At 44.1% G+C, this 14,969-nt stretch overlaps 1 long non-coding RNA gene across 1 annotated transcript; it reads left to right on the top strand.

Annotated features, from left to right (window-relative positions):
- Positions 1-9,939: 9,939 nt before the first annotated feature.
- On the top strand, positions 9,940-12,906 carry LOC118991195 (uncharacterized). Its single transcript, XR_005067368.1, has 2 exons — positions 9,940-10,105; positions 11,588-12,906. It is a non-coding gene; the product is annotated as an uncharacterized LOC118991195 (long non-coding RNA).
- Positions 12,907-14,969: the final 2,063 nt, after the last annotated feature.

The following is a 14,969-nucleotide window of genomic DNA, read 5'->3' on the forward strand; positions in this document are numbered from 1 at the left end:
ACCGAGCCACGATTGGAATGTCCGGGGCCACCTTAACAGGCTTGGCTTCTGGCCCACCTTTCTGCTATTGCTTTCGATTCTCCACTCTTTGAGTTTCCATTCGATGACGTTTGGAAACTGAAATTGGCTTGAGTTTGGCCCTTAGAGGAGGTGACTCTCCCAGTAGGTAGGAGTTGGATTCCACTGTATCTGTCACCCAGTCACCCCACCTCGACATACAAACTGAGGTACAGAAGGAGAAGGGGCTTGTCCACAGTTGGGATCAGCAGACAGAACTCTCAAGTCAGACAGGACAGATTTATTTATTTTTTAAAATTCAAATATGTTTCACTTTTTTTCTGTTATAGTGTACATTCATTATTATTTTGTATTAGTTTCAGGTGGACAGCACAGTGGCTAGACAATCATGCGCTCCACAGAGTGTTTCCCCTGGTGGTTTCAGAGCCCACCTGGCACCATACGTGGTTATTACAACATTACTGACTGTACCTCCTATGCTGGACTTTACATCCCTGTGACTGTTTTGTAACCACCAATCTGTACTTCTCAATCCCTTCACCTTTGTCACTCAGTCCCCTAACCCTCATCCCTTGTGGCAACCATCGGTCTGTTCTCTGTGTCTGTGAGTCTGTTTCTGTTTTATTTGTTATTTTGTTCTTTAGATCCTACATGCAAGTAAAATCATATGATATTTGTCTTTCTCTGACTTATTTCACTGAGCTTAATGCCCTCTAGGTCCATCTGTGTTGTCACAAATGGTAAGGTTTCATTCTTTTTTATGGCCAAGTCATATTTCATTGTATATATGTACCACAGATTTTTAAGATGTATATATCTAATCTTTATTGTGTTTTTTCCATTAAAACACAAATTTTTTAAAAATCCACTTGTCTACTAATTGGCTCTTGGGTTGCTTCCATAGCTTGGCTATTGAAAATAACACTGCAATGAACATAAGTGTGCATAGATATTCTTTCAAATTAGTGTTTTGGGGTTTCTTTAGATATACGTGCAGAAGTGGAGTTGCTGAGTCACAAGGCAGTCCCTTTTTTTAGAAAAAATTTTAAATATTTATTTATTTATTTTTAGACAGAGGGGAAGGGAGGGAGAAAGAGAGGAAGAGAAACATGAATGTGTGGTTGCCTCTCTCATGCCCCCACACGGGGGACCTGGCCCACAGCCCAGGCATGTGCCCTGACTGGGAATTTAAATGGCGGCTGTTTGGTTCCCAGGCCATTTGCTTGGCATTCAGTCCACTGAGCCACACCAGCTAGGGCCATTTTTAATTTTTTTGAGGAACCTCCATACTGTTTTCTACAGTGGCTGCACCCATCTGCATTCTCTTCAACAGTGCACAAGGGTTCCCTTTTCTCCACATCCTTGCCAACACTTGTTTGTTGATGTACTGATGCTAGCCAATATGGCAGATGTGAGATGATATCTCATTGTGGTTTTAATTTGCATTTCTCTAATGATTAGTGACATCAAACATATTTTCATATATCTATTTGCCATTGTTTGTCCTCTTTGGAGAAATGTCTGTTCAAGTGCTTTGCCCACTTTTTACATGGGATTGGGTTTTGGTTTCGGGTCTTTTTGTGTGCGTGTTTATTGAGTTATATGAGTTCTTTATAAATTTTGGATATTAACCTCTTATCAGATATATCATTGGAGAATATCTTCTTCTATTGAGTGGGTTGTCTTTTTATTTTGTTGACAGTTTGCTGTACAAAAACTTTCTAGTTTGATGTAGTTCCATTTGTTTATTTTTGCTTTTGTTTCCCTTACCTGAGAAGATATATCAGGGGAAAAAAAATGTTACTAAGAGAAATGTAAAAGAGATTTTACTGTCTATGTTTACTTCTAGGCATTTTATGGTTTGAAATCTTACATTTAAATGTTTACCCTATTTTGTGTTTATTCTTGTAAATGGTGTAAGAAGGTAGTTGAGTTTCATTTTTTTTGCATCTATCTGTCCAATTTTCTAAATGCCATTTATTGAGCAGACTCTCTTTACCTCACTATAGGTTCTTGCCTTCTTTGTCAATTATTAATTAACTATATAGACATGGGTTTATTTCTGGACTCTCTATTCTATTCCATTGATTTATTACATCTGTTTTTATGCTGGTACCATGCTGTTTTGATTACTATAACATTGTAATATATTGAAATCAGGTAGTATGATACCTACAATTTTGTTCTTTTTTCTTGAGGTCACTGTGGTTAGTCCAGGTCTTTTATGATTCCATAAAAATGTTTGGATTATTTGATCTAGTTCTGTGAAATATGCCACTGGCATTTTGGTAGGAATTGCATTGAATCTATAGATCCCTTTGGGTAATGTGGACATTTAAGCAATGATAATTCTTCTGTTTTGTGAGCATAGTATTTGCTCTATTTATTTGTATCTTCTTCAGTTGCCTTCTTCAGTGCCTTATAATTTTCCAAGTACGAACCTTTGACCTCTGTGTCTAAATGTATTCCTAGGTGTACAGGTCTTTGACCCCCTTGGTTAAATGCTTCCTAGGTATTTTATTTTATTTTTGATGCAATTGTAAATGGACTGTTTTCTTAGTTTCCCTTTTTGCTAGCTTATTATTGGTATGTAAAAATGCAACTGATCTCTGGATATTAACTTCATATCCTGCTACTTTACTGAATTTATGTATTAGTTCTAGTAGTTTTGGTGGAAACTTTAAGGCTCTTTATAGAATGTCATATCATCTGCCAGACAGAACAGACTTTAATTTCCAGTTAACCTTTTACAGACTCCTAACCTCTTTGACTCTCCCATAATTTGTCCATAAATGGGTCTAATAATAACACCATGCCCCACTGGTTGTCATGCAAATTAAGTATAAGAACATTGAGTGGAGAAAGCACTTGGTTAATGCAAGTATTATTCATTTACTAATCATCTATTGAGTGTCTTCTAGGTGCCAGCCATTGTGTTAAGAAGACAAAATAAGATGCGTTCCTGCCCCAAGGGACCCCTAGATCAGTGGAGGAGACAGACAAGAGACTCTGAGAGTGATGTGTGCCGGGCAGAAAAAAGGGCATGGGGACCTGGTGGAAAGCTGGGCAGAAGAGTTTCTTTGTTTTTTTAAAAAAATTATTTATCGACTTGAGAGGGAGGAAGAACAAGGTGAAAGGAGAGAGAGAGATTGATTTGTTGTTCCACTTATTTATGCATTCACTGGTTGCTCCTTGTATGTGCCCTGACCAGGGATCTCAGGCCAAAGCAGGCACAGGTGACTCTCTGGTCACAGCCCCTGAGCTCCAGTCCAGCTGAGCCACAGTCGCCCTCTGCCTGTGGGAGGCAGCAGTGCTCCCCCCCCACCCCCCCGTGAGCCACCAGGGCAGAGCCTGTTCCTGTGTGGCAGATGCTGGCGGAGCCCCGCCCAAACCTTGCTGACACAGGTGGGTAACTTCCTCCTGCTGGTGGGACAACTGAGAGGCACATTCCACTGCCCCATCCCCAGGCCCCCAGAGGACACCTGCTCATCAGCACCCCTAACAGTGCACCGCCACCCGAATAAACCACTTGCCCTGGCGCCCTGGACTCAGGCTCTGCTTCTCGGGGAGCCCAACCCAAGACACCCCTCCTTCCTACCATCACTGGCTCAGAGGAGGTGGATTTGCTCAGAGCATCCGTTGGCCCCTTGGGTGTCCCGACACAGTGAAGAGACACACCCTGTGGGGTCAATGGACCCGGCCTTTCCCCCTCCCATGACTGAGGACTGGTCAGATGGCCACTGGCCAGAAGGAAGATGTATTATTTGGGGTATGGGTTGTAACTCCCTCCTTATCTCCTTTCAGGAGTGGCTTCTTGTCCTGTGACTGCTTCTTGACCCTTTTACACAGTGAGATAGTGTAGCTTAGAGTCACAATGTCTGGGATCCCTAATAACGAATCTGAGACTGGAGGAGGCTCTGTGTCTATTGCACTGACTTGGGTCATTGGTGAATTCCATTGTAATGTTAGTAATAATTGGCAAGTTCCCATCCGCTAGTCCACTGGGTCATTTTTTTTGGAATCTCATGAGCACTTAAGCAACTCCCCAATTTGGGTTTGGGGCTCCTGTGCTACACATCCCTTTGTGAAATGGGTCTGCAACACACTGACCACCAAGTCGATGGGATGTCCCAGTGATTCTCCCCAGCTATAGGCTGTGCCCTACTGACTTGAGATTTTTTTTTCTCTTTAGTGAAATTTGAGGACTATTCTGAGACTTCTGGTTGGCCACTGGCTATGTTACTTCTCTTCCACAATTCCAGTTCCGCACGCCGCCAGCATCTCTCGCTGAAGTCAGAAATCAGCCTCATCCCAGCAGCCCGCTCTGCCCAGTCTAACAGGTCACCAAGCCCGTCAACACAAATCCCGGCAAATCTCTTACATTTGTTCCCTTCTCTCCATCCCCATTGCCACCAGCATCTGGGGCACCTTCGTTGCCCACACAGGGACCGCAGTGGTGTCCTACACGGGTCTCCCTGCCCTTAGTCTTGCCCCTCTGTCTTATTCTCCACATCGCAGCTAAAACACCGTTTCGAAGATTCAGATCTCATCTGCCGTTCTCTTGCTTCTAAACCCAAGCCCTGTATCCTGGCGTTCAGTGCTGGTCAAAACCTCGCCCCTCCCCCAGTTCCCTTAAAAAAATACCTTTGCTAAGGTCAAAAGCATCCCAAACACTAAAGTCCCCTTAAATTCATGGTGATTGTCCTCATTTACAGCTGAAATCCTTCTTCCAATGGGTCCTGCCATCCTTATTTGGAGTTAAGAATCCTGAAAGAGCAAAACACATTCCTAGGAGTGAGCTATGTTTGCTATTTTCATGTTCTGAGCCTCCTCTAGAGAGATGTGTCGTTTGTACTTGGGTAAACTGCGTACCCTCACTCCATCATCCATGGCTTCAGTGTGCTAATAATAAAAAAGCAGGTCCGTCTTCTACTGCACATCGGAACCAAATATGACCTCAGTTTCCAGAGATCAACATGCAATGTTGAGATGCAACGTAAAATCTAATAATGTGCCCTGGCTGGTGCAGCTCAGTGGATTGAATGCTGGCCTACAAACCAAAGGTTTGCTGGTTCAATTCCCAGTCAAGGGCACATGCCTGGGTTGCAGGCCAGGTCCATGGTCGGGGGTGTGTGAGAGGTGACCGCACATTGGTGTTTCTCTCCCTCTCTTCCTCTTTCCCTTCCCTTCTCTCTAAAAATAAATAAATAAAATCTTTAAAAAAAAATAAATAAAATCTGTAAAGATAAAAAATAAAATCTAACAATGTCAGTATTCCTTATGTGTTTACACAACTGTAATATAGAATAAATTTTCATGAGAACAAAGTCATTGTACAACTCTAAAGGGTTAGTGGCAGGGTTGTGACGGGATGATGGAGCTGTCACTGGGTCTCAGCCTCTGTGCTCTCTGCTACCTTCCCTCCAGCGGTCTCAGAGATTTAGTGACTGCAGTCAGCACCACGATGCAGTCACTGACTCCCCAGCCAACCAGCTCAGCCCCTCTCCAGATGGAGGTCTTGGTCACTTAACAACATGCTAGGAGTTCCCCGTGAACGTGAATGTTACACGGCAGATGCTGGTTCTAAGGAAAACCTTTCACCAAGACTCTAGCAAGGAAGGATTAGAGAACCTAAGTGGTTGGGGGCAAAGATACACGCAAAAATGCCACCAAAGCAAATGACCTGCCACCTTGACTTCTGTTGTCACGGTTCAGCTCTTGTGTTCATTTGATAATGGTGTATGTTAAGTTTCTTGTACAATTTCAGCAGAAGGAAACTATTATTGCAATCACTGAAATGGGAAGATGGAGAATTCCCATTGACCTGGGGACTTGATGATACAAACACAACAAAATTCCTCAATCAGCAATAGAAAGAAGGAAAGTAATTAATTACACACAGCACATTCTCTCTTTTTTAAAAAAGATTTTATTTATTTATCTTTAGAGAGGAAGGGAAGGAGAGAAGGAGAGAAATATCAATGTATGGTTGCCTCTCGTGAGTCCCCTGCTGGGAACTGGCCTGCAACCCAGGCATGTGCCCTGACTGGGAATAGAACTGTGATGGTGTGGTTCGCAGGCCTGCACTCAGTCCTCTGAGCTACACCAGCCAGGGCTACAGCACATTCTCTTTAAACAATTGCTTATTCCCCTTTTGTTTCGTTCTTTTTCTTTTTCTTTTTGTGTGACCGTTTCTTTTTCTGTTGGGCATTCAGGCTGCTTTCTTTTTAAAAATATATATTTTGCTGACTATGCTATTACAGTTGTCCCATTTCCCCACTTTTATTCCCCTTCACCCTGCACACCCCCTCCCACCTGCATTCCTCTCCTTTAGTTCAAGTCCATGGGTCATACATAAAAGTTCTTTGGCTTCTACATTTCCTATACTACTCTTAACCTCCCCCTGTCTGTTTTCTACCTACCATTTATGCTACTTATTCTCTGTACCTTTTACCCCTCCCTCCTCCTCCCACTCCCCCACTGGTAACCCTCCATGTGATCTCAATTTCTGTGAATCTGTTCCTATTCTAGTTGTTCACTTAGTTTGTTCTTGTTTTTTCTTTAGGTTCAGTTGTTAATAGCTGAGTTTGCTGTCATTTTACCATTCATATTTTTTATCTTCTTTTTCTTACATAAGTCCCTTTAACATTTCATATCAGAACGCTTGGTGATGATGAACTCCTTTAACTTGACTTTACCTGGGAAGCACTTTATCTGCCCTTCCATTCTAAATGATAGCTTTGCTGGATAGAGCAATCTCGGATGCAGGTCCTTGCCTTTCATGACTTGGAATACTTCTTTCCAGCCCCTTCTTGCCTTTAAGGTCTCTTTTGAGAAATCAGCTGACAGTCTGATGGGAACTCCTTTGTAGGTAACTGTCTCCTTTTTTCTTGCTGCTTCTAGGATTCCCTCCTTATCTTTAATCTTGGGTAACTTAATTATGATGTGCCTTGGTGTGTGCTTCCTTGGGTCCAACTTCTTTGGGACTCTCTGGACTTCTCAGCTTCCTGGACTTCCTGAAAGTCTATTTCCTTTGCTAGACTGGGGAACTTCTCCTTCATTATGCTGTCAAATAAGTTTTCAATTTCTTGGTCTTCCTCTTCTCCTTCTGGTACCCCTATGATTCAGATGTTGGAACGTTTAAAATGGTCTGGAGGTTCCTAAGCTTCTCCTCATTGCTTTGAATTCTTGTTTCTTCATTCTGTTCTGGTGGAATGTTTCTTTCTTCCTTCTGGTCCAAACCACTGATTTGAGTCCCAGTTTCCTTCCCTTCACTCAAGGTTCCCTGTACATTTTTCTTTATTTCACTTTTCATAGCCTTCACTTTTTGTTCTAATTTGCAACCATATTCAACCATTTCTGTGAGCATCCTGATTACCAGTGTTTTGAACTGTGCATCTGATAGGTTGACTACTTCTTTGTCACTTAGTTGTATTATTTTTTGGAGCTTTGATCTGTTCTTTCATTTGGGCCATTTTTTTTTGTCTCAGCGCACCTGTTACGTAGTGAGGGGTGGAACCTTTAGTGTTCACTAAAGGTGGGTTGCCCCACTCGGGGCAACCCACATAGCTGTGTTGTGACGCTGTGTATGGGGATGGGCTCCAAGAGGGAATGGACACTTGCTCGGCTCCCTGCCGGCTTTCAGTCACTTCCCCCACTACCCACAAGCAAATTGGGCCCTTCTGGTGCTGGTTCCTAGTGGGTGGGCTTGAGTTACGTTATAGGACCCTGTTGATCTCTCCAACAAACTCTGCTGTGAGGCTGGGAGTTTCTCCCGCTGCTATCTCAACCTGCACAGGTGTTTTCAATCAGAGGTTTGATATTTTATTTCCCAGTACTGGAACACTGGGTTGCGATGTCTGTCTGGTTCCCCAGTTGTTCCTCCCGGTTTATCCACCCATGAATGTGGGACTGCCCAGTCCACCACCTGCTGCCTTGCTGAGAGTCCTCTCTGTCCGGCTACCCGTCTCCGTCCCTCCTACCAGGTCTTGGTGAGTGTTTTTTCTTTAACTCCTTGGTTGTTTGACTTCCCTACAGTTTCATTTTGTGGCAGTTCTGGTGTTGTTTTTTTTTTAATTTTTGATTGTGCAAGGAGGCATAGTGTGTCTACCTATGACCCCATCTTGGCCGGAGGTCCTGTTGTTTTTAAAGATTTTATTTATTTTTTAGAGAGAGAGGGGCAGGGAGGGAGAAAGAGAGAGAAATATCAATACCTGATTGCCTCTCACGTGGCCCCCATTGGGGACCTGGCCCACAACCCAGGCATGTGCCCTGATTGGGAATCAAACTGGCAACCTGGTTTGTAGCCTACACTCAATCCGCTTAGCTATGCCAGCCAGGGCTCCTTTTGTTTCTTTTGCTCATAGTTTTAGCAAAGAGAATTTGACATAAATAGTTAAATGATGGGCAGCAGAAGAAAGAAGAGATAAAGCTATGCACTCAATATTCCACAAAGTATTAGACTACATGATTTTGAGGGTCCAGCCCACTTTTCTAAGACACTGTTTTTCAGAATAATATTCATAGCTAACATCTCAATCACTTGCAATATATGATGTCAGTTACATGCATTCAATCCTCATTCAATCCTCTAACAACTTAGAATTCAAATCTCTTTTGGTCATCTCCCTATCTTCATGTGCTGAGGCTTAGAAAGGTGATTTGGTGGCCACCAAGACGGACTGTGAGCCTGTCACTATACTCTACCACACTCATCTACTTTTAATGACACAAGGAACCCATTAGGATGGACTGCTTGACTTGTCATGAAACATCTGTAAGATTAGCTAATGATTCAAGTCCCTGATCTTATTTAGACAGAAGCTTTCTCCTTCCTCATTTCGGGTGGAGGTTCATTGCATGCCCTACTTTCTACTAGTTACCAGGGCAGGTCACTACAAAGGAAATCTACCAGCCTAAGGGGACTATATTAGCATCCCGTTGTCACTATTATTTCTCTTGATGGCATCTATCAAAAGTTTGAACTCCATAATTCTCTGTGATTATTAAATATCTGTCTTCCTAAGTAGACTGGAAGTTATATATGAAAGCAGCGGAGTTTATAGGCACTTAATTTTTTCCCCATAAATGAAGACACTGCTCTTTGGGGCCTCGTGAGTTTGAGTATAACCATCTGGTGTTGACAGAGTGCTTTTCCATCTCTCTCTCTCTCTCTTTTTTTTTTTTGCCTCGAACATTCACTGCGAGGTAGCTATCAACATAACTCCAAATTAAGCCTTAACAAGGAGGTGAGGCAATACGTGAAATGGGGAAATCTAGGCATTCGGAACTATTACCTGGTCAAATTCTAGTGTTTGGGCCAAACACTCCACTAAGCTAAATTTTCTCGTTTATTCACACACACTGAACATAATATGCTACTCTTCTAGGCTCTGGGACAGAGCAGGGAGCAAGAACAAAATGTAAAAGTTGAATGGTATTGAATGAAGAGGGAAATGAAGGAAGGAACGAGAGAGGGGAGTGTGTACAGAGAGAGGGAGGGTTGCAATTTTAGAAAAGGAGGTCCAGGTAAGGGCCCCCAGCGAAGGTAACATTTATAAAATGGGAATACAGTGTCTATTTCAGAGGCTTGTGACGAAGATTTAATATCAAAATGCACGGATTCGTAAAAAATTTTCCGTAGGTCCAAAAGGTACCTAAACGACTTCTAAGGAAAGCGGCCTGGGGCCCAGAGGAGGGGGGAACGTTGGGTGTAGTGGAACGGTGACAGACGTGGACATTGCCCGGCACAGAATACAGATCTCGCTGGAAGTGGGCGGGGACGACAACTTGAAGCTGGAAGAATACGGACGTGGGCGGTACCACAGTTACCCCGGTAACGGCGCTCCCGCAGCCAGCGGTGGGGGGGGGGCAATGACGTAAGGCAGTACGCGAGTGGAGACAGGGGTGGGGCTTCCGGCGGAAATGGGCTCTAGCTGCCAGTAGTCCGGGAAGATGCTGTGTGTATTGTGGAGTGGGCTGTGCTTTGGCTTGTGTAGCCTCCTGGTGGGACAGGTGGAGGCCCCGAGCCCAGTGGAGCCGTCGGAGCAGAGTCGGCCGTACGCGGTGCTGCGTGGGCAGAACCTGGGTGAGCGGCCACGGGCTGACAGACAGCTGGATCAGGCCTGCGGTTTGGCCTCTTGGGGCAGCAGGAGCCTGGCGAGCGCGGGGCGGGTGGCCGGGGATGTGTGAGGGCTGGAGATGCAGGTGCGACCTTCTCCGAAGGCGTGGGGAAGAAGGCCCGAGCTTTACCGCTCTGTGCAAGCCCTAGTGCACGCTAGGCTCTCGGTATGTGCTGCTTGCATGAATGACCTTCGAGTCCGGAGACCAGGGTCTCAATTTGGGTCCCCTCCTCACTGGCCATTTGGGCGCAGGCGAGACCACAAGGGTGCATAATGTAGTATATACTTCACCCTCATCTTCTTTCTGAATGAGGGTAATAGTCATAGTATTAACGGTAATTGACATTTGTTGCTCATTTCCTGTATACCGTGATTTATGCATAAAGCACTTTGTATACGTGATTTCATTTAAGCCTCACGGTAAATAAGGAAGCGATGTTTTTCAGCTGTGTTTTACAGATACGAAAAGTGAAACTCAGGGAGGTTAAGCTCTTAGTCCAAGATCACACAGCGGGAAAGTGGTGGCGGCTAGTACTAGAACCTAGGTTTTGTTTGGGAGTATCTGCAACACATACATCCATGTATACATACATATAGGTGTACATGACTAGGGAAGGGACCCTGGAGCTTAGAGCTTGGCAAACTTCAAAATAACTGCATGTTGTTTGGCTGAAGTCCTTTCACTGTACCTCATTGGTATATCTGCACACCTACAAAGTTGCCATGTGATACCATTTCTGGGTTATCTGGACTCTATGTGAACTTCTTGTCTGCTGTGTGTTGCCCACTTACTGTGTACCTAGCGCTTGGCTAAGTGGTTTGCACACATCATCCTGCTTTGTCCTTTAGAACAGGGATTGCCGGTGTGGGTGCTATTGACACGTTGGACCAGATCGTTCATTGTTAGGGTGGGGAGAGTGGAGACCCTCTGGCCTGCACATCTTAGACATTTAGCAGCATCCCCAGCCTTTATCCACCAGATGCCAGTGGCATACCCAACTCCCAGTCCAGGGAGTCAGAATTCTCTCTTGGCATTACCAAATGTCCACTGGGGTTAAAATCCCCCTGGTTGAGAATCACTGTTGTAGAATAGTACTACTCACAGGGTGATCTGCATGCCAGTGGGCATCTGCAGACGGCTGGCTGTCTGCGAGACCACCCCAGATGCTTCTTCCACCGTCATACCTACTGTGGCCACCCCTCCCCATCCCTGCCACATTACAGTTTTCTTCAAGGTGCCTCTTTGGGCTGCATGAAACGCTCTTACATGTTTATGTTCTCCACCCCAAATTGATGGAGACTTCCAGAGAAAAGGTCTGTTTGTGGCTGTCCCCACCCCCCCCCCCCCGCACGTGGCACTGAGTGGCATTTGTATGTCATCACCAGCGATCGGATGACTTACAGAACCTGGAGCGGCCATTAGGAGGTAATCTGTATTCCTTTTGCAGTGTTGATGGGAACCATTTTCAGCATCCTGCTGGTGACTATGATCCTTATGGCGTTTTGTGTCTACAAGCCCATTCGGCGTCGATGACAGCTGAGCGCACGAGCTCTTCGACAAGTGTTTGGGAACAGAATCAGTTGTGTTGCACACGGGTCACTGGAGAAGTTGGAGTTTGAACTTCCCTGCTTGGAAGTGCCCTTTGGTTTGGACAGTTGGTAAATGCTAAATGATTTAGAAAAAACATCTAGCAGTTATTTTTTCCTAACACTGTAATGCGAATAATTGGCCATTGAGTCTGCTTCTCAGTGTTTCTTTTTATATGTGGCTACAATTGTTAAAAGTAAGACCTAAAGCTCAGTGTAAAGATGGAGTGCTTACGAGAAAGAAAACACAGCAACCTGTGTGAGTGACATAAAAACCACATTGGAAAGGACTAATCATTAATATTTGAACATGTTAAGAGGAAGGAATAACATGTAGACAGACATTCCCAACTTAGGAACCATTTGGCGGCAAATGGGTTAAAAATCACAAATGTTTTTAATTATACTGGATTGGCCTGGAGCACTCCCGGCAAAGCACTCAGTGTCAGCCGGGGGAACTTAGGCCATTGCTCTTTTAGCCTCGAGCTCTGCACTTAGATGCCCCCACTGAAGTCAGGGTCAAATCAGGTAGGCCTGTGGTCACGTGTACCCTTGGGCTGGAAGGCCCTGGGCCCTGGGCTTGGACTGAAAATGTTTCTAGTTGGCCACCCGAGAAAGAACAACATCCAGCCCAGACATATGGATCTCCTTTGTACTGCACTTAAATCTTTCCAGCCCTTGGCCTAAAACTTATGGCAGCTCTTCAGAGTTGGAATTGACTCGGCAGGAACTCCTTCTTTTCAGCCCCGGGTGGGGAGGACTCATCCAGCAGAAGTGCCTGTTCACCGTACCAGGCAGAGTGGCGGGTGGGTGTGTGTTTACACAAATTTAATTTCACCTTTGAAAATGCTGCTGTTTGTTTGCACTGTTGGTGAACTGGATTTTTCCCCTGTATTGAAATGATACTTTCATACTTATAAGGCGGATATCAGTATTTATTTTATTTTAAAGGTGCTAGGTTTAATTTTGTTATTAATTTGAAATGCTTACCTTGTGCTCCATTCAAGCACAGCACTGATTTTTTTTTTAACAACCCGCACTTAATGTGAAATAATTGATGTGGAATCTTGTAACTCTTTGACTTAAGGACTTTGTTTGTAACCCTAACATTGAGCCATTCAAATGTGAACTGTTGTGTGCTTTGCAGCAAATGCCAATTAAAATTTAAAGTAAAATCTTTTATTCTGTTACTCCTAATTATGTTCCAAGCGTTTAAAATGCAAGTGTGTTTGAATCTAATTTACTCTCCTAAGGAAGCACTGTGTGGCATTTTAAATTCATATATGTGAAATAATACAATTTCCCCAAGGCGAGGTATTATTTCGGAAAACTGAGCCAGGATTAATCTCTCAGGCTGGGCCAGGGAATCTGAAAACCTGGATTCTTGTCCTAGCTCCAGTTACAAACAGGCTTATTAACTTCAGAGCCTCAGTTTCTCATCTGTGCATTGGTGACATACAGTTTCTTATTTAGGGGTGAAGGTGAAATGATTTGGAAATGAACACAAATGAAGGTGGGGTTACTGCAGTCAGCCTCTCCCATAGAATCTGTGGTTACTGACTGGAAGGAGGGGTGGGTGGGATTCTGAGAGACTGGCAGAGCCAGAGTTAAGTCCCATCTTATCTGGAATGCTGCATTTTGATGTGCTGCCAAAAGGTTATTGCCATTTTTAGGATTTCGAAAGGAAACAGTGAAAACTTGCCAGGCCTGTAAACCTTGTGACCTGCTATTTGTTTACTAGCCAGGTAGTAGGATCATGTTCATTTTCTGAAAAAAAAGCATGCAATAGTTATTCTCTGTACAAATCCAAAGCCCAGCCTACAGCCTCATTCAAATGTTACCTTTGGTTCAGTGGGAGATTTCAAGCTAAAGACAAATAATCTCTGTAGAAAGGGGCTTAGTACAAAGAGACAAGTGAAGATAAAAACATCAGTTCTGGGGGAGAGAAAGAGGAGTCCCACCATTGTTAATATAATGAGAATGGTTTGCGTGACATCGATATAACCTGGCAGCCAAGGAGACTGGACTGGAATGGACATGTGTGAACAATGACAACTTCACTCTACTAGTCTGGGGGCGGTAGATGCCATTGAATGAGCCTGCATACTGTGGCCGTCAAATTCAAAATGACTGAACGAGTAGAGCAACGAATCTGCATCAGCTTTTGTGATAAGCGTGAACCTTCCTCTGCAGAAACCGTTCAGATGACTCAGAGAGCTGCAGCCAGGGGCAGCTGGTGACGGGCAGCTTCATCGCAACAGCCTGCCTGCTGATGGGTCGTGTCTCGTGCAGAGCTTTTCCATGGAACATCAAATCGCCCAGCTGACTCAGCACCCCCATAGCCCAGAGCTGGCGCCCTGTGACTTCTGGCTTTTCCCAAAACTAAAATCACTTTTGAAAGGGAAGAGATTTCAGACCATGAATGAGATTCGGGCAAAGACGACGGCGCAGCTGATGGTGATTGGGAGAGCCGTGTGAGGTCCCAAAGGGCCTACTTTGAAGGTCCCTGAGATGTCGTCTTATGTATAGAGTTTCTTGTATCTTTAATATTATTTTTCATAGTACGTGGCTGGATACTCTCTGGACAGACCTCGTATACTGAAAACCTTTACGTACCACAGACTGACCGATTAGTACAAATAGAATTATACAAATAGAATTATTCAAATAGATTTTCCCGACCGTCTTTGAGAGTACAGGGGAGGGCAGTAGCTGAGCTCTAGACTTTGTAAACAGAACTGTACTCAGCCCACATGCTGAGTATCCAGATGAACACATATGATTTACACCAATCATAAACATGAGTTATTTTAGCAAATACTAATCTTAACTTTCTTTAAAGTGGAGGTAATGAAGTCTGCAAGTGCTGCTTGAGATTTAGGAGCTCTGGAGTCTTATGAATATATATTTTTCCCAGCTGGGTCTCAGTGTTAAATCACACATATTTCTAGACATGGGCCAAACCTCCGTAGTACAACTTGTCTTTGACGTCACTGTGCAGCAAGAAACTTAAGTTTTTGAATGAAATAATCCATAGGTGTTGCATCTCAACTAGAGTAACAATTTTCCTCCTACTGCCCCGCTGGCTCAAAGGATCGCTGTTTACTTTCCCCGAAAGCAAAGCAGTGCCTTCATTTTCCCAGAAATACCAAGGCCAGATTTCTGGAACCAAACTTTTTTTTTACTAGTCACTGCCTTGTTTGCTTTAATACTAGCATATTGGGTGTAGGATAAGTCTGGAAG

Source organism: Sturnira hondurensis, unplaced genomic scaffold (assembly GCF_014824575.4).
Source record: "Sturnira hondurensis isolate 20B ecotype Veracruz unplaced genomic scaffold, ASM1482457v3 Scaffold0007406, whole genome shotgun sequence".
NCBI lineage: Eukaryota > Metazoa > Chordata > Mammalia > Chiroptera > Phyllostomidae > Sturnira > Sturnira hondurensis.